This window comes from Dermacentor silvarum, chromosome 6, assembly GCF_013339745.2.
Source record: "Dermacentor silvarum isolate Dsil-2018 chromosome 6, BIME_Dsil_1.4, whole genome shotgun sequence".
NCBI lineage: Eukaryota > Metazoa > Arthropoda > Arachnida > Ixodida > Ixodidae > Dermacentor > Dermacentor silvarum.
The window spans coordinates 114,983,321-115,007,070 of record NC_051159.1 but is presented as its reverse complement, the minus strand read 5'-3'; positions in this window follow the sequence as shown (position 1 = coordinate 115,007,070).

Here is a 23,750-nt window from a genome sequence, read left to right as displayed (position 1 = left end):
AGCTCAAGAAGGACGTGGCTGCAGTCACCAAGACCGTCGAAACGGACCTAAAGCTCGACCGCATGGACGCTCGATTGGCGCACCTGGTCGAAGCCAAGAATTCCCTCACGGCCAGATGGAAGACGCAGAAGCTGAATCGAAACCTCCGGAAGAGGATCGCGACCCTCAACCACGAGATCGAATCGCCCTGCAAGGAGCTCGGCCAGCAGCAATGGAATGAAATCTGCGCGTCGGTCGACGGACAGATGCGCGCGGGGGGCAAGTGGAACCTCCTCAAGCAGTTACTGGACGACACACAGTCCAAGAGAAACCACACTCTGGCCATCGACAGGCTGGTTCACAAGCTCAGTAGCGAAGGCGCATCTACGAACGAAGTGATGGACGAAGTCGCGCGTCGCTACCTCCCCATCGGGCAGTCCGGGCCGGAAGATTACCCGGCCTACGTCGGCAAAGCAGACGAGGACCTCGACGCCCCCTTCTCTGTCTCGGAAGTCAGAGAGGTCCTTCAAGGCCTCAACGGAAGATCGGCTCCCGGGCCGGATGGAATTTCGAACAGACTCCTCCGAAATCTGGACGACGACTCGATCGAACTGCTCACCAATGAAATCAACGAGGCCTGGGCGGCCGGCACCGTACCGGATGCCTGGAAGGAAGCCACAGTGATCCTAATTCCGAAGCCAGGCAAGACACCGGCCATAGACAGTCTGCGACCCATTTCGCTCACGTCCTGCGTGGGCAAGGTGGCGGAGCATGTCATCCACAACAGAATATCGAGGTATGTCGAGGAACGACAGCTCCTCCCGCCGAACATGGTCGGTTTCAGACCCTCGCTGTCCACTCAAGAGGTCATGCTACTGATCAAGAGGCAGATAGTCGACGTGGTCACGAGAGACGTCCGAGGCATCTTGGCGCTGGACCTCGCGAAGGCTTTCGACACCGTCAAACACAAGCACGTCCTCGACTCTGTGTCGAGTTTGAACCTCGGCGAACGCTTTCACGCGTACGTCAGCTCTTTCCTCAGGGATCGTAAGGCCACGATCAAGTTGGGCGAGACCAAGTCGGACGGATACGCGCTGGGAGCCCGCGGCACGCCTCAGGGTGCGGTGCTATCCCCACTACTCTTCAACATCGCCATGAGAGACCTATCGGTCCGACTCAACCGAATCGGGGGCGTCAATCTCAATCATGCTCTCTACGCGGACGACATCACCATCTGGTGCGGGGGCGGGTCGGACGCAGCGGTGGAGCAGGCTCTGCAAGAGGCCCTGGACGTCACGGAACAATTCCTCGAGGGCACGGGACTGGTCCTCTCGCCGACCAAGTCGGAGCTCTTGCTGTACCGGCCCGACAGAAAGGGCCGCAAGTTCGGCATGCCGCTGGATCAAGTACCGATCGATCTCAGAACGAAGACGGGTCAGCGCATCCCGAGGGTTAATTATCTCAGGGTGCTCGGACTGGTCATCAACGCAAAGGGCAGCAACATGCAAACAATCGCGCGCCTGAGGGCGAAGACGGAAAACATGCTCAGACTCGTCTCACGAGTGACGAGCCGGAGGGGTGGAATCAGCGAAGCCAACCTCCTAAGGATCTACCACGCCTTCCTCATGAGCCATATCAACTACGTGGCTTCCGCACTAAACTGGTCGCGGTCTGAGGAAAACAAGATTGACGCACTCATCAGGAAGAGCATTAAACGAGTGCTCGGTATCCCTGTGACGACCAGCACGGATAAGTTGATGCAGCTCGGGGTCCACAACACCCTGAGCGAAATCGTAGAAACACAGAAAACGGCACAGATCGTTCGCCTGTCTGCCAGCAAGTCCGGCCGCCGAATACTCGAGATGGCGGGCCTCACCGCCATGGCCGCGGAGTCATGCGCCGTCCCCCTCCAACAGGAAGAAAGAGACGCCTTTAGAGTCTCCACATTCCCGAGGAACGTCCACCCACAACACAACGAGGCCAGGCGCGCAGCCAGGGCCCGAGCACTCATCAAGACTGCCCTGCAGAACCCAGAGCTCGCGTCCTTTGTCGACGCGGCGCAGTATCCCAGATCAAACTCGTACGCGGCCACGGTGGTTGACCCCCAGGGCAAACTCCTGAACGCAGCGTCCATCCAACACTCGACGGCGTCCGTCGCAGAGCAAGTCGCAGTGGCGCTGGCTCTGTGCGATCCCGGGCGCACCCAGATCTTCACAGACTCCAGGTCGGCGGCGATGGCCTTTCTCGCCGGCTCGGTCTCGGCCGAGGCTGCGGCGGTGCTTAGGACCCGCAAGCCAGGCACGGTCCGTCACGTCATCACTTGGTTCCCGGCTCACATGGGCCGGAACGTCTCTCCCGGCTCGATCAACCCCAATGAGCTGGCCCACGACCAGGCGCGAGGTCTCGTCAACCGCGCCGGTCTGAGGGGCCCGGATTCGCAGGGGATCGACCGGACCACGGACCCGCTGCTTACTTTTCACGACATCACGGCTCACTACCAGCTGGAACGCAGGCAGTTCCCGGCTCCTCACGCGAAGCTCGGCAGACCCCAGGCCTCGGTGTTGAGAATGCTGCAGACAGGCTCATTTCCGTCTCGATCTAGGCTGAGCCACTACGCTCCGGGTGTGGATCCCCGCTGCCCCGACTGCGGCGAGGAAAGGTCCACCTTTAATCACATGCTGTGGCAATGTTCAGCATTGCACCACTCGCCTTTTAACAGGCAAGAAGACTGGGAAGAAGCCGTCAAGAGCGACGACCTTTCAATCCAGCTTCGGGCTGTCCAAAGGGCCTGCGAAAGGGCCGAAGATCACGGTCTTCCGCCCCCGGTGCAGGTGCGGCCCGCGACTACGACATAGTCCCTTAGGACAAAATAAAGTTTCTTGTCTGTCTGTCTGTCTGTCTGTCTGTTGTACATCGTGTCATTCAGAACCATATTTATTGCACAAGGTACCCATGAAATCTTTGTAAAAATATTCCTTGTGTGCACATAGAACATCATTTTTCTTAATGCTGTGAGAATGAATATCTTCGTGTGAGTGATTCTCTTAATGCTCTCAAGAGAATTGAAAATGACAGCCCTGTATTGTTTTTTTTTATACAGGACATAAAGTTATTCAGGGCCAGCGCACATGTTGGGCTATATTTGTACTATGTCGCAATCGTACTGAATGGGACGCGTACAATATTCTTTTTAAATGCATTCACACTAGAACGAAAAACAGGAACGAAAGGAGTGACACGGATAAGCGCTTGTCCGTGTCTGTCCTTTTGTCCCAGTTATTTCCTTAATGCGTCAAGTGTACTAGTAAGCCACCTAAAGTGTGATATAACAGAAAATTGGAAAGGGGTATGCAAAATACTGAGAAAGAAGCAAGATGCAATGCCGGAGTTGAAGATAGCCGCTAGAGACAAAGGTACCTTTGCTAGCATTCGTATGTTGCATGACAGTTTCATATTCATTACAATAACCACGCTATACAATTGGCTTCTATTTACTGCGTGCGCAGGCCTAAATACTATGCGGGTTCCTTTACTTCGATAGGCGCGGTTTTATAAGTGCGTAAGGGCGGTTTTTCGGGTGGATGAATACTCACAAGTACTTATTGTCATGGGGCATCTCTGTATGTCGAGTGGGTAACGCCTAAATCCCATCGGGCAGGCTAACTCCAGCGTGAGCCTGAAAGGAGACGAGACGCGTATTAAGTAGTTTACGCCCATTGATTAGAAATAATTGGGTGGAGTGCGTCGAGAATAATTCGTCAAATAAACTTTCACAACCTTTCACTGCAGCGCGCAGTAGAAAGGTATAAGATTATCAGTGCTATTTTTGTTTCGTTTTTTGTTATCAAGCTTGCATAATCTCTCCTTCAGTTTCGTGAGTGATAAGAATCCGCCACCTACCGCGTGCAAATCTACACGCAAATCTACATGCAAATCTTGAGAACTTGTCAAGTAAATTGTGTGTAACATATACGCTTTTGTTTTGCTTAGATTTCGCACACTGTTACGGTGCACCGCTTAAAACAGTCACAAAAGCTTCGTTTCTAAGAACCAATAGTGGTTATAACTTACAGCACTCAAGAACATGTACACATCACATTGACGCTCACTGTCATTTTTTAATAATAATTTCATGTGGACTTCACAAAAAGAATATCAAAATTAATAAATCTCAGGTGCCACGTGCCGATATCGGGTACCGGCCCGTTTCTAGCAACAGCTTCCAGTTACTTTGCTTTTCGTATATTTCTAAGGACGAGATCAAATCCTGGCCACGGCGGCCGTATTTCGATGGGGGCGATATGCGAAACACCTTTTTTTTAGATTAAACTGCACGTTAAGGAACCCCAGGTGGTCCACATTATTCCGGAGTCCCCCACTACGCCATGCCTCAGAAGCAGATCGTGGTTTTGGCACGTAAAATCCCACAATATTTTTTCGTATAATTTAGTCATCACCAATTTACACTATATAATTTGCCTTGCAAGTTAACATCAAACAATTTGGACACGGGTTGAGCTCGGAGCTCCGGGGCAAGATACACGGAAGCGCGAACTCGCCCGGCGAGCTATAGCTGCTTTGTGGCTCAAATCATAAATGGCACGGAAACCTTTTACTAGCACCCAGAGCTGCATCGCCTGCAGTGGCCAATGCGTGGCGTGCTGTGACCGAGGCAAAGCGGGTTTCAGTTTTATGACTAAACGCTTGTTGTAGAACCGTTTGCGCTCTTGCCCCCGTGGCGCTCTGTACGCGCGCGTGCGTCCACAGCGCAGTGGGAGATAGTGCGTAGTGTGTATAAGATGTTTCAAAGAGGATGCCATTAAATCATCATCATCATCATGCAGTGTCTGCTTGTCGCCAACCGAAGTTCATGGGATTTTTGGTTGCCTTGAAATGGATGAAAATTTGCTGCCGTAAGTGCCAGTGTCATGACCGTGGCTGTTAAGCAATGCTATTTTGTTCGTTGCCACGTTTTTACTGTAGTTACATTTGATAATAATAAACAAAAATAACATAGCTCTAAACAATTGCCTCGCATTTGGGGACATTCAGTACGTCATTGAGAGAACTCTAACGTATGAGTTTGCTTGTGCGCGTTTTCACATCTTGTCTGAAAACTCGCAAAATTGCGCGTTTGCTTTTCTACCGTTTTTCTTCTTTTTTTTTAGGTGCGTCCTTCTTGATTTGGCCTTGAATTTGTATCCTGATGACCATGCGATAATATGTTCCTAGTCTGATACAAGCACGTGAAAACCTTCTGCTACTATTTGCGCACCAGCGCCGGTGACAAGACGCATTCCTCGGCCCTCCTTCCCAAAAAGAAATAAATGGAGGGAGGCTAACCAAAGTTGCAGCGCTAAAATCAATGGGTTTGAAGCCTGGTTGTATTTTATTGATCTATCATATATATGGATACTACACGGACATATTTCCTGTCGGCATCGCCGTGATGTTCCGCTTATATATATGTGTATGCGTGCTGTATGTCTATCTAGGCCATGTATGCAAAACCGATGCTATAATATTCTACCGCCAAAGTTGCTCAGACCAGGTCTTAATTACTTCCTTGACGGACTTATTCTTTCAAATTTTTGAAAACTGCAGTGCACAAACAAGTCTTATAAGTTTCTTTCACAGTGCATGCCCATTATATTTCATCTTCTCGCGCTATTCAAAAACGCGAAACAATATTAGTGCTCGCAATTTGAAACTCAAGTAATTTGAGTCGTGCCGATATTTACGAGCAGCGCAGTGGTGCCTGTGCGATGACATCATAGGCCCTACACTACGTGGTGAAGCGTTAATGGGGGCGAGAAATTTCGGCGCACCCGCAGATGTGGTATCTGCGAATAGTTATCGAACACCATCCGAGGAGTTTGATCACAACGCTCAACCTTGTAGTCGCTGTCAGTGCTTCGCTCTTCGGGCGAAACTCCTAATCCCGCCTCCTTTATCTCCCCTTTATCTTTTACATTCACTCTATGCGCTCATATTCCTGGATAAATTCCCAGGAAATGTTCTTGCGCCGTCAAAATCGGCTGCCGGAGACTATAGTCTTAGATTTGTTATTAATAACAGTGACATTGGAAAAGCGGATTCTTGTCAACTTTTTCCGGAAGAGGTACGATCTAGAGACCCTGCAAACTCTGCGACGTCACACCATTGTTTTCACCGTAGGTACCGTGGTTCACTTGCAGACTTTTCCCGCTAATATGTCCCCACATGAAACGAAGGCCGCCGTGATAGGCACAGTGCATTAGTGTAGTTTAGTCAAGTGGAAAATTTTAGCGTTGCTGTACCTGCATTGACATTCACTTGCTGATCCCAGTGCGCTATGGTGGTGCGCGGAACATATACTTTTGAGGCCTGTTTAACCATGTCTGTAGGAAACAGCAATAGCGTGCAGTATTGGTCTAGTACGACGTAGGTTCCCACAAGCAAAAAAAAAGCTGTCAGAAGCGTTGGTGAAGTTTAATGCAACCACCACTCTCAGGGGACCTTAAGAAAGTCAATTAGAAACGTTCACCTCATCGTGTAGTAGACGTCCCCGCTTGGCGTGATGTCCACTAGTTCGTTGGGCATGGTGACGCTGTGCTTTCTTGCCCGCTTAGCGTTCATGAAGTACACATCGGGCTTCCAGATCTTGTCCGCGATCTCGGCACCGTTCAGCGCCACCGTCCGGTTGACGCCAAAGCGCCGCAGGTTCAGTCTCGGGTCGTGCCACGACTGTTGTAAGTGAATGTCGAGGTCGTATGTCTGAAGCGAAATAGTTGTAGCAATATCGATCCCTTTTTCAGGAAACTTAAGGCATCTATTTACACACAGTTAAAAGCCACGCCACTTGTTGCGTCGGCTACGTTCGCATTGTTTGTCGCTGTGCTTTCTGATATTCACATTTGTTTCGGTTTTTGTGTATTTGTTCTTGCAATTCACAATGCCGAAGAAGCTTTCTCAAACAGCAAATAATTTCTTATCCAAATACGATGTAATGTGATGCACATGAAGCCAAGAAGGAGGGCAGCTTCGCAAAACCGGATCACATAAATGTAAGAAAGATGGCAAGAGTGCCAAAACGCATATAGATAACCGAAAAAAAAGTGAATGTATACATAGTCCCAAAAAGTTAGTACGCAAGAGCGGTATTTAAGAACAGGCGTCCGCCAATTGTGATAGCGAACATAAATTAGCATCGATGGGCGGTGAGCAAAAATAATGACAAAAAATAAATAACTAATAACAAACTAAAAGAAAAGAAAACCCACTTCCTACGAAGGGTGAGATTTATAAATTAGACAAAAGGTTTTCAGATACAGGCTTTGTGTTGTCCTTTTTACGTGGGACATTATAATATGTTTTCAGGTTCGCCAGACCAGGCCAAAATGCAAAGATTAGGCACATCCAATTACAATGGTGAAGCTGCGTTCCAGGGAAGATTTAGAGTGAGTTATAGATTTTCTAGCTGACTGGATGCTTACTTGCCTGGGTGCACATCTACCCAGGGATCCTTTTTAAGTTTTGCAGAATTTAGTATCACCTGTGGCGGATAGCATAATTCCATTCCTTGAGGTGGAATATCCGAAAAGGTCGACATTACTTGCATGAAAAATCAAGCATATACTCAACTAATTAACGGAAGCTTGCTAATTACCATCTTAATTATTTATTTTAAGGTACACGCTGCAGTTTACGAATCATAGCCGGTGAGATTGCAAGGTGTATCCACTTAGAATGGGTCGTAAGGATGACACCAGTTTCAAGACATTCATTGCCAAATATGCAACAAAATACATAGGCGTTCTATCTATTTTTGCGCTTCAGTGTATAAAGGAGCGTTTTGTAAAAAAAATCAGTTTCGCCAGAAAGGCCAAGCATCCATTGTGATAGCAAACTAGTGGACAGCTATACGAAGTAAGGATAGTAGTCTTATCGGCCATATAAACTTTAAGCATAGACATAATAACTAAAGTAGCATGCATGGTGCCACGCGCGCACAAGCAAACATGAACGCATCTCACTCGATGACCGCGGGACCTCGCTGTCAAAACGCTGTAGTGAGTAAGCGCGGCAGCAGCAGCGAGCGAATTGACCTTCGTCTCGCCGCTCACATCAACGCGAAAACACAGCGCAGGGAGGCAGGACTCTGCCCCCGGCGCAGATGGCTTTCAAGATATAGCCTCCCGGGCGGGAGCGCGCGGCGTAGTACGCGGCCTCCCCCCTCCGCCGGAGCCTTGCGGCGCGGTGGGCGCGCGCGGTCGCGCGGGTGGCGCGTCAATTTTGCAGCCATGCAAACACACGTCTCTGGACGCCTTCACGTACACCAGGAGCATGCGCCGTCGATAGCCGGACGGCACGACGGAGCCAATGGGGACTGCGCCGCGAGCGTCCGTATAATTAACATCGTTTATTGCGCACGACTGCGCGCTCAAACGACACCTGGGATAAGAGAAGCCGTCAATAGTTGAAAGCTGTGCATAAATTCTGACAACTTGACGAGTACAAAAATAGCGAGTTTTAGAAATACGTACCACACTCAAGCATGTTTGCGTACATGAAGCCCCGCGTCTTGCTTGCGTTCTTTTTTGTACCTTCCCGAGTTTTTCCGGGTGCCCAGCGGGTTCCATCCCCTAACTTTGGGTCTGCAAAATCTAAAACTCCCTAATATCTGACACAAGAATTGGACAGCGATAGTCATTAATGTTTAGTTCGCGTAGTTTTCGTGTCGTGTCTGTCGCACTTATATTATCGTGTTTACTTGCCACAAAAAAGTCGTCAGAACGGAAATGTTAATTTGTCATCACCAACGATTCGTTCTTACCCTTTACGAATGCGGATGTTATCCACTGGACAACCCAAGCACACTTTATGCAATCATAAGGATGTTAAAAATATGTACTGTGTGCTAAACAACCTTTTTTTCAATTCTTGCAGATGTAACCTTTAAAGAACGGCTTCTTGCGGCTTATAATTCATAAACAAAATATCCGGCGAGTTACATGCAGTGATCGCTTGCAGGTTAAGGTATACGAAGTCTGTTTATGCTGAAGCAATGAGAGCTTTGAGCGACCACTGTAATCGTGTGCGAGCAAAATAGGTGATTTAAACTAGAAAAAAAAAACACAAAGCCCCCTCAGGCTTGCTGCAAAACGAAGGCCCCTCCCAGCAAACTCCGGTTGCATTTGTCCTGCGTCAGCCAACTCCTCCCCCTGATCCACCCGGCGGCTTCTTGACACCCATTGTGTTCTACTAATTAACCAAGGGTACCTAGTCTCCCCGTTACTGAATGCACTGCTATGGAGCGCATATATCCTGAAAGCACTGCTATTTTGGTTATTTATTTTGATAACAAGTAACAAACGACGCGACAGCTTTGCGTCGACGCAGAAGTTCAGTGACAAGGAAACTTGGTCACTGTGCACATTCAATATGTAGCATCTGCCCGGGTGCAGTACAGCTAGGCATTGTTGTAATCGTAAAGTTGGAATCGAGTCTGCAACTTCGTGTTAAGCATCGAAGCGTCATGTAGCTGCTGAACTACTGTGGCGTGCTTTGTTGTGATGAAACAAAGAACGCTTCACCCACAGTGGCAATGATCCACCAAGCTCTGCGCTCTCTTGGTATCTGAAGCACCTCGCCATGCGCTTGAATATTGCTTTTATTGAGATAGCAATTATATGGACACTTCAAGCATATTTCTGCCGTCGGCGTCGCCATCGCCGTGAGGTTCCGTATAAAGTCCAAGGGCGATAAAATCGTCGCCGCGCGCCGTATGTGCGAGTGAAACCGCGCGTGGGACGCGCGCTATCACGGAGAGCGAACGCACGGCGGAAAGCAAACGCGACTTCCGTAGCGCGAAACGCCGTGGCCGTATGGGAGGCAGGGAGGGAGGTAGGGGGGGGGGGGGGCGACGCTTTCCTGCGGCACCAAATGCGTATCTTGCAACCCGGCGCAAGGGGAACTGGCAACGCAATCTCCCACGCGAAAGGAGCAAAGCGGGAAGGCAGCGCGGGAGGGAGGGAGGGGGGAGGGGGGGGGGGGCTTCTACTTTGCCAACAAATGCGTTCGTGTACTTTGCGCTTTGCGCTTAGTTCTTTATTATATGTTTGCGCCCGTACGGGCTGCCGGTATTGTCGCGCGCGCGGAATCTCGCCAGCGATCTCCACACGGCTCTGACCTTTGTATGCACTGTGCATTCGGCCGCTCAGTTTCCGTTGAAGCGATAGACCGCACGCACCTTCGCTCGCTGCGGCGACTGCGCTTGCTGCCAGCGTTTTGACAGTGGTTGTCTGCGGTCATCGAGCGTGATCTATTTATGTGGGCCTGTGCGCGCTGACACTAAGCTTGTTAATTCAGTTAGTAAGTGAATGTGTCCAAGTTTATGCAGCCGATAAAACTACTATCCCTACTCCGATAGCTCTCTAATAATTTGCTATCGCAATTGATGCTTCGCCTTTCGGGCGAAACTGCGACATTTCTTTTAAACAGTCCCGAACAGCGCAAATGACAAGAGCAGAAACAAGCACACGCCAGCGCTGCTTCGATCTTGTCCTGGCCTTCGCGGTGTCTTATACTGTTATAATGTAACAGCTAGCCCGAGCAACCACCTTAGTGCTTCTTAATGTGGTACTAACCAGGCTATAGAACCATAACTGAGCCCTTCCAGCCAAAATAAGAAGAAATAAAAACGCAAGTTCAGCGCGAATGGAAACTGAACTTGAGCGTCTGTTTTTTGTTCACTCCAGAACCAAACCTGTAAAAGATAAGTCACCGCATTAAAAAAAAAAAAAAAAAAAACTGACAGTGGGACATCAACCCTAATCCGCCACGTCACCGTGCCGGACACTCAACTGTGGTCGATCAGCTGAGCTAGGTTGCAGATGAGCCGCACTCGTATTTCGAACAAGCACGTCTGGCCAGCCACAGCGCACGTGGGTCTCGGTCACTCATGAGGCCGAGGACGCACACCGTCATCCCACCGGATAGCGGATAGAAATTCCGGCCACTGCTTTGTGGGTGCGCTGGTATCACACACCCCCGACACCTAATCTAGCTCTGGAATTCAGACCCTCTACGTAGCCAGAGCCGAGCATAGTGCTTCGAGTCACATGGTCGCGGCTCTGGTTGTTCTACGAGGAGTCATTAGACTACAAATTTATGTGGAACCCGCGAGCTGTGGGAATGGGTTTAAACAAAGGTTTCATTTGTTTGTTTTGATTTTTTTGTTCTTTTTTTCGATGAAGGCGGTTTTTGTTTGGCGACCATTTGTAAGTATAGAGGGCACACGACAAAGTTGGACACATTTTTGTAGGGAAACTCGTGGCTCAACTCAAACCTATCGCTCTCGAAAATACGAATCCCAACGTATGACGACGAAGGAATGACGACAATGGCATGGCAGCGAAAAAAGAGAGAAACGAAGAAGGAAAGGTAGAGAGGTTAACCAAGGCTGTTCCTGATTGCGTATCGTACACTCAGAGAAATAAAAAAGTTGCAGTGGCTTAGCTCGGCTATGCCAGGATATACGTAGCGTTAGCAAAGGTTCAGCTGATTATTCTTAGCTTTCCTGGTTGCCTAGATTGTCAAGGATTAGCTTGATTGTCATGCTTACTGCTGCTCCAATGACACACACGCGGTATACGTATTATGTGGCACATGTATTCATTCCTCCTACGCTCAACCGCTAATTGCCAGGCAACTACTTCGGGATCCGATGAGTCAAGCTTCTTCGTTCTTCTGCGCTGTTGAGCAGCATTTGCGCTCTCCTTCTCCATGGCTATACCACACTGGGAAACGCCAGTCAGAAGCGCAGCGGCTCCAGCGCAGTGTCAGACGGCGACTCCACAGCGAGCGAGCGCGCGCCGGCGCCAGTGCGTCTACCACGGCTACGACGTCACTCCTCTGGAATGCGCAGACCGGCTGACGGTGAGTCGCGCGCGGCGGCGGCGGAGTGCGCGAGAGGTGCCGGCTCCGGTGGCTCCGGTGGTGCGCAAGCCGTGGGACATCACTGATCCTTGCGCATGCGCAGCACGGCTCTTGATGTGCCACGCGAAACGGGCTTGGCTAGGCCAGTGTAGCTAACGCTACAAAAAAAAAAAAAAAAAAAAAAAAAAAAAAAAAAAAAAAAGAAGACGACGACGAGAAAAGATCAGATGAAGGGCCAGTCAGTGTTAACCCAGTAGTAGGTTAACGTTTGCTGACATACAAAAGCGGTTGATTTAGAGACACTAAAAATGAATTTTGTATTTTTACAGCTGTAAAATATACAGCCTTCTCAAACTCTTGCATTATTCACTCAGCGGGCAAATGCTGAAACTCTTGCGATCCCTATGCTGTCCTTGGTGTCTTTGTTTGTTGGCTTCTTTTGACAAGACTAATAAAAATCCGGCCGTCGGTTTCATTTCTGCTTGTTCATTACATAGTGAGGCCTCGAATACGGCATCATTGATGCCTTCAGGTAGCATGTGTGGACTTATTAACGAGTTTCCGTCGTCCCTAAAAAAAAATTACGTGCACGTGACGCCTGCTGCAGAAAGGATGTTCCTCATCTGCCGTCAAGGCCGTGAGTGCTGGCGCTGGCTAAGACTAACAGGTTTATTTATGTTATTTATTCAAAATACCTCTAAAGGCCCTCAAAGAGGGTATTACATATAGGGCGGGGGGGGGGGGGTAGTACAGAATAGTTACGCAATAATAGTGTGACTGAAATAAAGAAAAAAAAAACGTAATTATAAGCAGTGCGTTATTACCACCGGGGGAAGGGGGAAAGGAAAACAAACAAACACAAAACCATAACATATTTTGGACTAGACTACATGCAACAGTTATGACACTAGTGACAATGCGTAATATTGAAGAAGACTAATAAATACAGCGTGTAACTTACAAAATGCTTATAAAAATGCAGCAGCAGATGCAGAAAACAAAGCGCAAATGCAGAATCCTGAGAAATACTGGCAAAATGGCACAGGAGAAAAATTACCATGTTAATGGCGCATTACATGTCAATGTGCAAGAAACTGAAAAAAAAAGCGTGAGAAATGAACGCAAATCAATTGAATCAGGCAGGGCTATCAGGATGTGCTCTTAGTCTGTAGCAGATCCTGAAATATCGCTGAGTTTTCTTCTGCAGCTACGAGCGATGGCAAGTGGTTCCATTCGACGATAGTCTGTGGAATGAAAGAATTAGCAAAACTATGAGAGTGACATATCGGTCGTTTAACTTTGCACTGGTGATCACGGCGAAGAAAAATTACTGCAGCGGACTGAAAGAAATCGTCAGGAAGAATTGAATGATGATAAAGTTTATGAAAAAGCGAAAATCAAGCTGCTTGGCGACGATGTTATAAGCTTTCTAATTCCACGCGATATCTTAGCGCAGTGATGCTGGAACGGCGCGAGTAATCTGAAAAAAGCCCCACCCCTCCCACCTGCGCTGCCTTCCCGCTTTCCTCGTTTCACGTGGGAGATTCAGTCGCCAGTTGCCCTTGCGCCCGGTTGCAAGATACGCATTTGGTGCCGCAGCACAGCGTCGCCCCCCCTCCCTCCCTCTCATACCTCCACAGCCTTTCCCGCTACGGAAGAAGTCGCGTTTTCTCTCCGCTGTGCGTGCGCTCTCCGTGAAAGCGCACTCTCCCGCGCGCTTTCACTCGCACATACGGCGCGCGGCGACGACTTTATCGCCCTTTGACTTTATACGGAACCTCACGGCGATGGCGATGGCAACGACGACGGCGACGCCAATGGCAGAAATCCGCTTGAAAAGTCCATATAATTGCTATCGCCATAAAAAGTGGAACAGCAGTGCATTTTTACAGCGACTTTTATGGTGCACATCTTAAAAAGCCCTTTCATCCTCAAATTTGTTGCTAGTGGATATGCCTTGCGAAATAACCGGCTACAATTCGTAAACTGCAATACATGCCGCAAAGTAATTAGGCAGATAATGATTAAAATTTCGTGAATTTGTTGATTATGTGTTTCGATTTCTCGTGCAAGTATTGTGGGCCTCTTTGAATATTTCAGCTCAAGGAATGGAATTATGCTATCTCACAAGCGATTTTTAAAAATTCTGTGAGCTTTAGAAATGATCACCTCGTATACGATTGATCATCATAGAAGCGAGAACACGCTCTTGGCGCACTTCAGTGTGAAACCTCCGCAACAACGTCCACGCTTGTTTCTCTACCAAAAAGCTAGCTGTTCTTGCAGCTTATGAAAATATACTGGGCGATGGACTCCCGTTTACTCTTACGTCTGCTGCTGTCATTGGTCACTTGTTCCCATTTCTGTTATAGTTCTACCAGCTCACAGCATATGGCTCGAGCAAAAATGCTCCCATTCGAAAATGCCTCTCCGCTAAGCGCTTCTTGAAATGCAACCCCCTTCCGCACGTACAGTAGTGCGGTTGTTCGTATCTTGACTGGAAAGTGAGTCATCGGTTACTTTTGGTGAGCCTAATATTTTTCTTTTTTTTTTTTTGCTTATAGACGGGCCAAATGCTTTTGTTTTGTACACCGGATGTGATCGTTAGCTGCGTGTGCTGTAGTATAATTAAAGGCCGCAGTAATGAAATATGTTCTTTACCACCAAATACGCGCCATGAACGCTACAGCTGAGGTACATAACAGTCTGGCTTGATTTAAAGTGTCGAAATGTCAATAGGTAACAGAAAACTCACCATTTTATTTGTATTGATTGGACCCAATGTCATAATGTACACACTTACACGCACTGGCGTAGGTGTATCTGTGGAGACATAAAAGAAAAGTTCTGCGTACAAACGTGGAAGACTGGTTGCATCTTGGTGGGTGCTTGCGTGCGTGCCGGCCGTCATAAGCATAGCAGATGAAAGCAGGCCCGACCACCACTCGGAAATCTCAATCATTGACACTCATGGCATGCTGTACGCCATGTCAATGTAACTGCCATGCATCTTTGTATTAGTATTCTTAATAAGGGGACCATAGACCGATATACAAACGATAAATAGTCGTCGACCGAGCACTGCTACTGGAACGCGCAGATTTGTAAATGAAGGTATAGAAACACAGAAAGCCGCGTAAGAAGCCACCAAGTTTAGTTTCACATTATAGGCGCCCCAGTTTAAAAAAGTGCTGGTTGAACTTAGCGGTGAAGTCCCAACGACACCCCATGCCTGCGTCTTACGTATGGAGTGCACACATATGCATTGACTACTGCACTAATTCGTCATCCCCCAGTTGGTGTTAAGAAAACTAGAGTTAATATTTGCGATGTTTCGCGCTTATATTGAAAAACGTTACGCTAGGCTCACCTTCCTACACCACAGCGGGTTTCTAGAAGCGTGCACTTGTGCGACAAAAGCTTCGTTTACATTAACACGGTATCCAGCGGGTCGAGTGAGAGGTCCCGGTAACCCCGACCAATTCGGCTGCGTTTACGCGCATTTAACTTGAGAGGAGCCAGCGAATCAACCCACTCCTCGTAGTGGGGATGCCCTAATTCAAGCAGGTTTAAAATAAAGTTCCTCCTTGACCAAACGTGCCATGTTTCTTCCTCAGCCCTAGCAGCCAACGTTCACATTATTGTTAAACTTCGCTGCAAATGTCTGCGAGACACAACAGGAACACGAGCATTAGCGAGAACGAAGTGCTCCCCTGCAGTCCACCTCATTTACCTCTCTCTCTTTGCTTGTACACCTCTACGCCGTTACTTCCATCTCGCTACCCCGTTGCCTCGGTTGCGGAGTGGCAGGCCAGCGACGTACTCCTCCGACCGAGGTTTCCAAATTACATATAATTAAACGTATCTATATAGCTGGCTCTCTCTCCATATGATCGGATTTCTGCCAGGCAAGTCGACTCACCGCAGTCTCTTCGGGTCCATGTAAACAGAGCCATAAGGATGGCTCGAGGACGTTGCGCGTCCCATTTCAGAGTTGTGGGTAGCAATGACGCGGCACGTGACGAAATAATCCAACGCGTGGAACGTGCGGTGCGCCGTACTTTCAACAATGACGGGCAAGTTCTACCTTGATTTTTCTTACTTAATATTTATTTGAGACATTTTAACTGGCACTTTGAGTTCAACAAATCACGTTAAGCAGTATGATTAATATTGCTTATGCTTATCGAAGGCTACTTCATTCACTGAACAATACGCATGGCTACAGCTTAAGAGTTGAGGTCCATAATTTCAAAGTAAAACACGGTAGAAGATTTTCATTAAACAAAAGACGGTAATCTTGAGGATTTAGTCTTATTAACAGTGAAAACTAAATTTAGTTTTTATAACATCGGAGGTATTGCATTGTACAATGAGACACCTTCACGTTCTGTGTCGCGTTATCTATCCAAGACAATTATCTCTAGGTAATCTGTCTTTTTTTCTATGACTTACCTTTATTGTACATAGGCCAGGCAGTGGAGTCATAATCTTCGAAGATTTTGTCCAAATAAGGAAGCCTATAGAGCTTGTCGCCAGGTGGCTTGGGTTCTTTCGTGGCTTGCCTTTCCTTGTCCCAGAATTTTTTTGAAACCAGTGGATTGCTAAAACAACATCAAAAGAAAGTTGCAGTAAGCTTCCACGTTCTAGTGCGCTTCGATCGTCCTATGCGCATGTTGATGGTAATGAACTTTCCGGTCCACATAGCTGACTGCCTCAGAAGGAAGCTTTAGCACGGGGCCTCCTATGTAAATACATGGGAAAGGAGAAGTCGTTTTTTTGTCAGCAACTACTGCACCAAATTTCATGAGATTTGCTGCATTTAAAGGAAAAAGTTTGTATCTAACGAGTGTTTGTTATGAAATTTTTATTTAGGTCGTCAATATGTTGATAAAGATTGACAAAATCGCAAATTTCCGCATAACGATACTATCAAGTTTACAACTTTGTAACTCAGAAACGAAAAATAGTATCACAATATGTAAATTGCACCTAATAGAACATATAAAGTGGACAGAATTGATATACAGGGTGTCCCATCTATCACGCAGCACGATTAAAAAAAAAAAAAAAAGAGCAACGGCGTTACGCGAAGCAAACCTAGTGCGTATTGTTTCCAGTACAGTGAAGTAGCCGCCAGTAATATTTTCGTTCCTGAGATTTAACTAGGTAATTGTAATTTATTATCTAACTTGAGAAGTACTATTCTAATTATCAAAGTGTCAATGAGAAAATTGTAGAGCAACATGATAACCTCCCGATACAGCTTTCTGTTGCTCAATACGTGCTACAAAAAATGTGTTTTTCTGAATGTGAAAGAAGCCAGCGAATACAAGCAGAATTACCGCGCGACTCGCCACTCGAGGCACTTTGAGTGTATTCGCGGCCTTCTATTCGCGGTCCAGCTAACAGTTTCCCAAAAGCGTGCTTCAAGCAGTTCAGGATGACATTAACTGTAAAATCAATGCATTTTTCAGCAGATTTTGGGAAGGGATATTTCGAAAGTCACACTTGTCTTATAATATCTGCTAAGTAAATATGATTGCATACTCCTGGTCGGCATAGATTTTGCAGTTTCAACATGTGCCCTAATGTGAATAGCTTTAAAGTAATAAGGGATATTTTTTGTAATTATCGATCTGGACACTGCGATTTCTCGTGGAAATAATGTCCGCCTCTTAAGGTGATACAACCACCTGAACAGGCCGAATTGTGCTTTATGTTCAATGCGATTTCTTAAAAAAATTCTTTGGTCTGCTAAATTTGCGGTACTATCTTGTCATCAACGCTGTGTTCTGATTTTGTTAGGAAGCTGAAGGAACTGCATAAGCGCGATTAAGGAATTTGCTTCTTTTGATAGCTGAACACGTGTCTCAGCAAGTGCTAACAATTCCAATCCAACATTCTACTCATATTTTCTTTTTATTATACCGGCAATCTTTAGACGCTATCCACAGTTGAAAAAGGGGACGTGGTAGATTGTACTAACTACTTTATGCCACACGCCTTAAAGTTTCCATTGAAGGCGATCATTTTCCAGTCACGTGCAATAAGTAGGAATCCTGAGACCAGAACAAATTTTGGTGCATCCATCTTCAAATTATGCCACTTTGGTGTTTTGTGTATAGTATTGGGGGCACATTATTACGCAAGGAGGTTTTTCTGGGGAAATAACATGCCACACGCTAGTGTGTGCTGCACTAATTATAGTGTCTGATTATTTGTAACTAACTCTGTAGTCTCACAGTTTTCCTAATGGGCGTGCATTGGGCATCGTGTGCTTTCAATTTCACAATTAAAGCACGCGGCTACGACCAATCGTTACAAAGTTAATATAATATTGATAATTAGCTAAATGCACATTGCGAGTATTCACACAAAGGAAAGCGAAGTCAGCACTGCTGTTTTCGGAGCCATCGGCGCTGGTAACATGTTGTCGCCAGGCCAGCCGTTCTTCCTGTATTCCAGTTGAAGTGGCATAATTGCACAATCTATCAACGGCAGCTACTTAATAGCTTGCTGAGCCTCCTCTGCGCGAACAAAATACAAGAACAGGTATTACGTATGGTCCAATGGCTTACACGCTTTCTGCACACATAATCATCGATTTTCAGCATTTCCGCCGGTCGACGCGCAGAAATTCGCCGATTATGTAATTATTACTAAATGCCAGAAAGCATGCGCAGATTCTCACAGTATACAAGAGCGGAAAATGCGATGCCGAGACAAATGTTATTAAGTGGTGCAATAGCATGACTATACTCTTCACTCTTATGTGCAACGTCTGCGGCTAATTTAACAAAGAATATTTACCTATAATTACATTCTACAACTGCTTTACTGATTGACTTTCACCTGGGGCGGAGGGGGGGGGGGGTATCCTAGAGCGAGCACTTTTGAGTACACGATCACTTTTGCAAGATATCGCGCGACTCGGAATTGGACGCGTCGACATGTATATGGCAGACAGCGTTCTTGGCACGATGTTGGTCGTATACTACTATGCGTCTGGTTCCGACTCACACAAAATCTCGAGAAAGGGATCGCCCCGACAGCGATCGCTCAAGAATACCACCCCTGCATTGGTCGGTGCACCACTGTGGCATATATATATATATATATATATATAGCTTGGACCCATAGCGGAGATGTTTTCTTGGTGTGTTTGAATAAGCTAGATACGTTGGTGCAAGGGGAAAATGTATGAATGAATGAATTACTCACTAATTGATGCTATTTCCTCCTCCGAGTACCATGGTGATCAGAAAGGCCAGGACACCGAGGCTTGGCCCCTGAGGCAGCTGTAGCATCACAAAAGCGCTTACCAATGCCAGAGTCAATAGATGGCTTGCACTACTTGCCACACGTCGTATGTCAAGACACTGTGAAGTGATGTAGGTTCCAACAACCCCAGGTGTCGCTTCTTTGTTTGTCTTTAACGCCACGCGCATCCTTTGATTGTGTAGCCTCTCAAGGCTAGAAGGGATGTAGGTTAAAGGGCAGTGCGCTCATTCAGAGCGAACTGGAGCGTGGAATTGGGAGCTTTGATCAAGGAGAATCTCAGTTTGCTTGCAAACTGCATGCGCTTCATGTCTAAAGTTCTGTCTACGTTGTGCTAGAGGTAACCCAGACCAGCACTTGAAATTCTAACGATAAATCTGCGCAATAAAAAAAAACTTACACTGAGTAACACAATTTGAGTGAATCAAGACTGCTAATTAGGCTAGATGGAATTTTTGGATTCGTGATTACGAAAATTCAGCGCAAGCACAAAACAAACGAAGGAAATGCACGCTCGAGTCAAATCAGCGCTCGTTTCGTGCATTTCCTTCAATGACCCTTGTGCTTGCACTGAATTTTCGTAAGCATGAACGTAATTTCGGATATGCGAAATCTCTCATTATAGTGAAGTACAGTACTTTAGTTACAAGTTCCTGGGCGAAAATATATTCGGCAAATTCATTAGAGCTACGTAATTAAATACTTGGAACGTACAGCCAGTTTACCACGTCCTTCATGCTGTCCGTTGTTCAGTCGTTGAAAACCACGAACTGTGATTTTACAGAGGAGCTGTTATTGCGAATCGATGTGGTGAAGAACGTCTGCTCTAAACGCCCACTCCAAAATAATTTAGGAATAAATTAAGGCAGAGAATAATTGTGCCCGGGAATTCTAGATTTACTCTGATCATAGATTTGTAAACATTTGACGCCGATTGTGCTTTGGAGGCGCCGTAGAAGATAACAATATTTGTGCAAATTGGGGTTCTCGTCAAAGCGTTCTGAATGACTAAAGCGCTTGTCATTTGGTGGCTGCTACGCGTATCGGGACAAACCGTAATTCGAAGAAAGTGTGCGTTTGTGGAAACAGGCTGTAGAAATTTAAACGTTGTGTGTGCACTCCGGGTACTTTATAACGTTTACAAATTGCCGTGGGAGCGTTGAAAATGCTCCTTCGAACAGTGCTTTATGTTTTAGAATTGTTGCCGCAAGCACCAATTATAAAGCGTATTTCTGCTTGAAAACTTCGAACACATATGAGGTAACACTCAACTTACCGTATGCTATTAGAAGAAACTGTTATAAAAAGCGTTTTATTTGAAAGCGTCGATTGTAAACGGTCGCAAGTTTAACGCAGCCGGTGCCTGCTGGACAGTCCTGGTTCGGCGCCGCGCGCGGAGACGGCGATAAAAGTGCACAAGTGATGGCAATCGAAATTGAGCATCTGATGAGAAGATTCTCAGAAGTTATATCAATTGGCAACTCCAGAATCCGCTACTTGTGCTGGCAATACTGTCCAAATAAACAAAGATGACTACGACGTCCAGGTTCACGGCGGCTCTTTCGCTTGGTGCTGTGGTCCCGTTTCTCTTTTGTGGCGTTGAATCGAGGTGTTTCGTGGAAGTCGTAAGGGTCCTTGCTGCCGATAACCTTATTTGGATTGGTCTCAAGGATTTCAGCACGAAATCGCGGTAGTGATTGCGCTGTGCGTGCAAACGCCCGGCCAGCTCAGCGAGCCGCATTAGATTTCTTTTTTTAAAGACAAGGAGCCTTTCAAGCGAACCGGAAGTTAAAAAAAAGGTGTGTTTGTGCTTAGCGAGTCTCTCCGATAGGTGTCCAATTCGCGAGCACTGTCTGCGAACGCTCGGATCGTTCCACCTGCTCTGTGAGCAGTTAGAACGATCCAAAGCTGGAACGAGCGCTGTCTGCGGTTGCTTCTAAATTTCTTGCGAGTAAATAAAGTGAGAAATCACCGCGTTGAATGATAAAACAGCATATTCCGCTTGCACCACTGAAATAAAGCATGCTATGAAAACAATATGTCGCCTCGTGGCATAACTTGTGTCATGATCAACTTAAAACCTCCCGAGGTAGATATTATTCCTGCTGCCATGCCTGCAGCCAAAAGTGCATTAGCGAGAATATTGCTGTTGCTTAAAGCATTAGTAACACTAATACTTGGGCAGAGAACTATGAACTGACAAAACCAATTAAATGGAGCTTAAGTTTGCATGACTAATTTATTAAAGCGCCTGCCTAAACAAGGTACACTCTGCGAATAAAAGCGCCCAAAGTGAATGGTTTCAAACAAACCATAATAGTGTCTGTCACATTTACAATGGGGAAGTTTCTTATCCAAGTCGCTCTCCGATGCGTGTCGTCTGCTTCTTTCGGGAAAAGATGAAATCATACATTGCCATCTTTCCACCACGAGGACACCCATAATAGTACACAACGAAAGTCTTTCGACATCCGTCTTTTTTTTTCGTTTTCGGTCTTGTGCGTGGCGGAATCACGACGATTTGAGACCTACGAGGCATTCAGCGCATGCGATGATATGGCACCGTCTTTCGCTTCAAGCCTGAACCAGGTTCGGCTGTTTCTCGACGTGGCCGCTAGGTGCCGAGCGTTTACTTGGAGTCATCGACTATGCCTTAGTCTCATAAATGGTCTACGAACAACTAGATGAAATGATAATAGATGAAAATGGAAAAAATAGCCTGGGAAGTGAAGATAGACGTTTAGCATTTATGTTTGGGAGAGATACCAACGCCGAACACGGACCAGTAGCCTCATAATTTTTAAAAATGAATGAAGAGCAAATAAATGAGATCGCAAAAAACACAGAGAAGAAAATTGAGGCTTTTCCTACAGCAGTCTAGGAATATAAGGAACTGATGGACGTTATGCAGCATGAAATAAGGCAGATAGGGCTAAACAATTGTTGGATTGGAAAGAGGAACCACGTAAGTGGTGGAGAAAGGAAAAGAGCAAGCTATAGAAGACTGTAAAGAGGCATCTCGGGCTCATCGAGAAGCCAAAAAGTTGGGATTACGCGAAGAAGAGCTGCTCCTTAGATGGAACACGTACTGAGAAAAGAAAAGGGTGGCGAGTGAGCTCGTGCAAGAGAACATTGAATGCGCAAGTCAACGTTGGGTGCATAACATTCACAAAAAGACAAAGGCGCCCCAAAAAGATTCTGGAACCATATAAAAGCACTCGGAGCTTCAACTAAAAACTCGCAAACGGCTATAAGGGATGAAGACGGCAACATCTACGAAGGAGATGATGCGATGCGGTACATCACAGACGTTATTAGGGATAACTTCGGCACGAAAAAAAGCGTAGTTCAGACAGCAGATCCAGCAACAACAAAGAGTCCGTTATTAGGGATAACTTCGGCACGAGAAAAAGCGTAGTTCAGACAACAGATCCAGCAACAACAAAGAGTCCTGAGAGATCAAAATTTAGCATAGAAAGCTGTATTGGAAGAAGGCAGTAGAAAATGTATCCAATAACACGGCACCAGGACCCGATGAAATCCCAATACAGCTAATCAAAAACCTCGGTCCAAAGAGCAAGGCACTGCTGACTAATACCGTAGAGCAAGTGATTAGAACAAAGAAAATTCCCGTTGGATGGCGTGAAAGCAAGATGAACCTCATCTACAAAGGCAAAGGAGATAAGGATAAGACGAGATCGTACAGGCCAGTTACAGTAACATCGGTGATATATAGAATGGCTATGCAAGCCATAAAATTAGAACTGTAGGAGTGGGTGGAGAAAAACTATGTATTCGGGAACTACAGAATGGGTTCAGGCCAGGTAGACGCTTAGAGCAAATATGTTTGTACTAACTCAGTGCATAGAGATTTCAGTAGCTCAGAAATGACCTTTATCGATAGCATTTCTAGATATTAAAGGAGCTTATGACAACGTAGACAGGGAATTTTTATGGGATATCCTTAAGCACGAAGGCATAGATGACGATTCAGGAGCTGCTGGGGGAGATATATAGAGAACTAAGTACAAGTTGTATGGGAAGGTCGAAAATGTAAAGAAATGGTGGGAATTCACCAAGGATTGAAGCAAGGATGTCCTCTGTCTCCATTGTTGTGTACGCTTTACGTTAAGGGTATAGAAAGACGACTGGAAACAGCGAATTAGGTTTTGATTTATCCTACATGCGTAATGGGCAAAATGGGCTGCAAAAGAAGTTCCCTGGACTGATGTACGCAGACGACATTGTGCTACTAGCGGACAATTAAAAAGATTACAGATACTTCCAATAGCTGTGGCAACGCAGCGCGACCAATGTAGGCCTTAAGTTTAGCACAGAGAAATAAGGAATTATGATCTTTAATGAAGATACGAGTAACTTCGTGGTGTCAATTCAACAGCAAGTAATACCCATAGTGAAGCAATATAGGTACTCGGCGTAAACATAAGCGATGGAAAGAATTACTCAAGAAACCCATACCAGAGAGAGAGAGAGAAGAGAACAGGAAAAAGAATAAGACAAGGCGGGTTAGCCAGTGCACATACGGTTGCTACCCTGTACTGGGGAAAGGT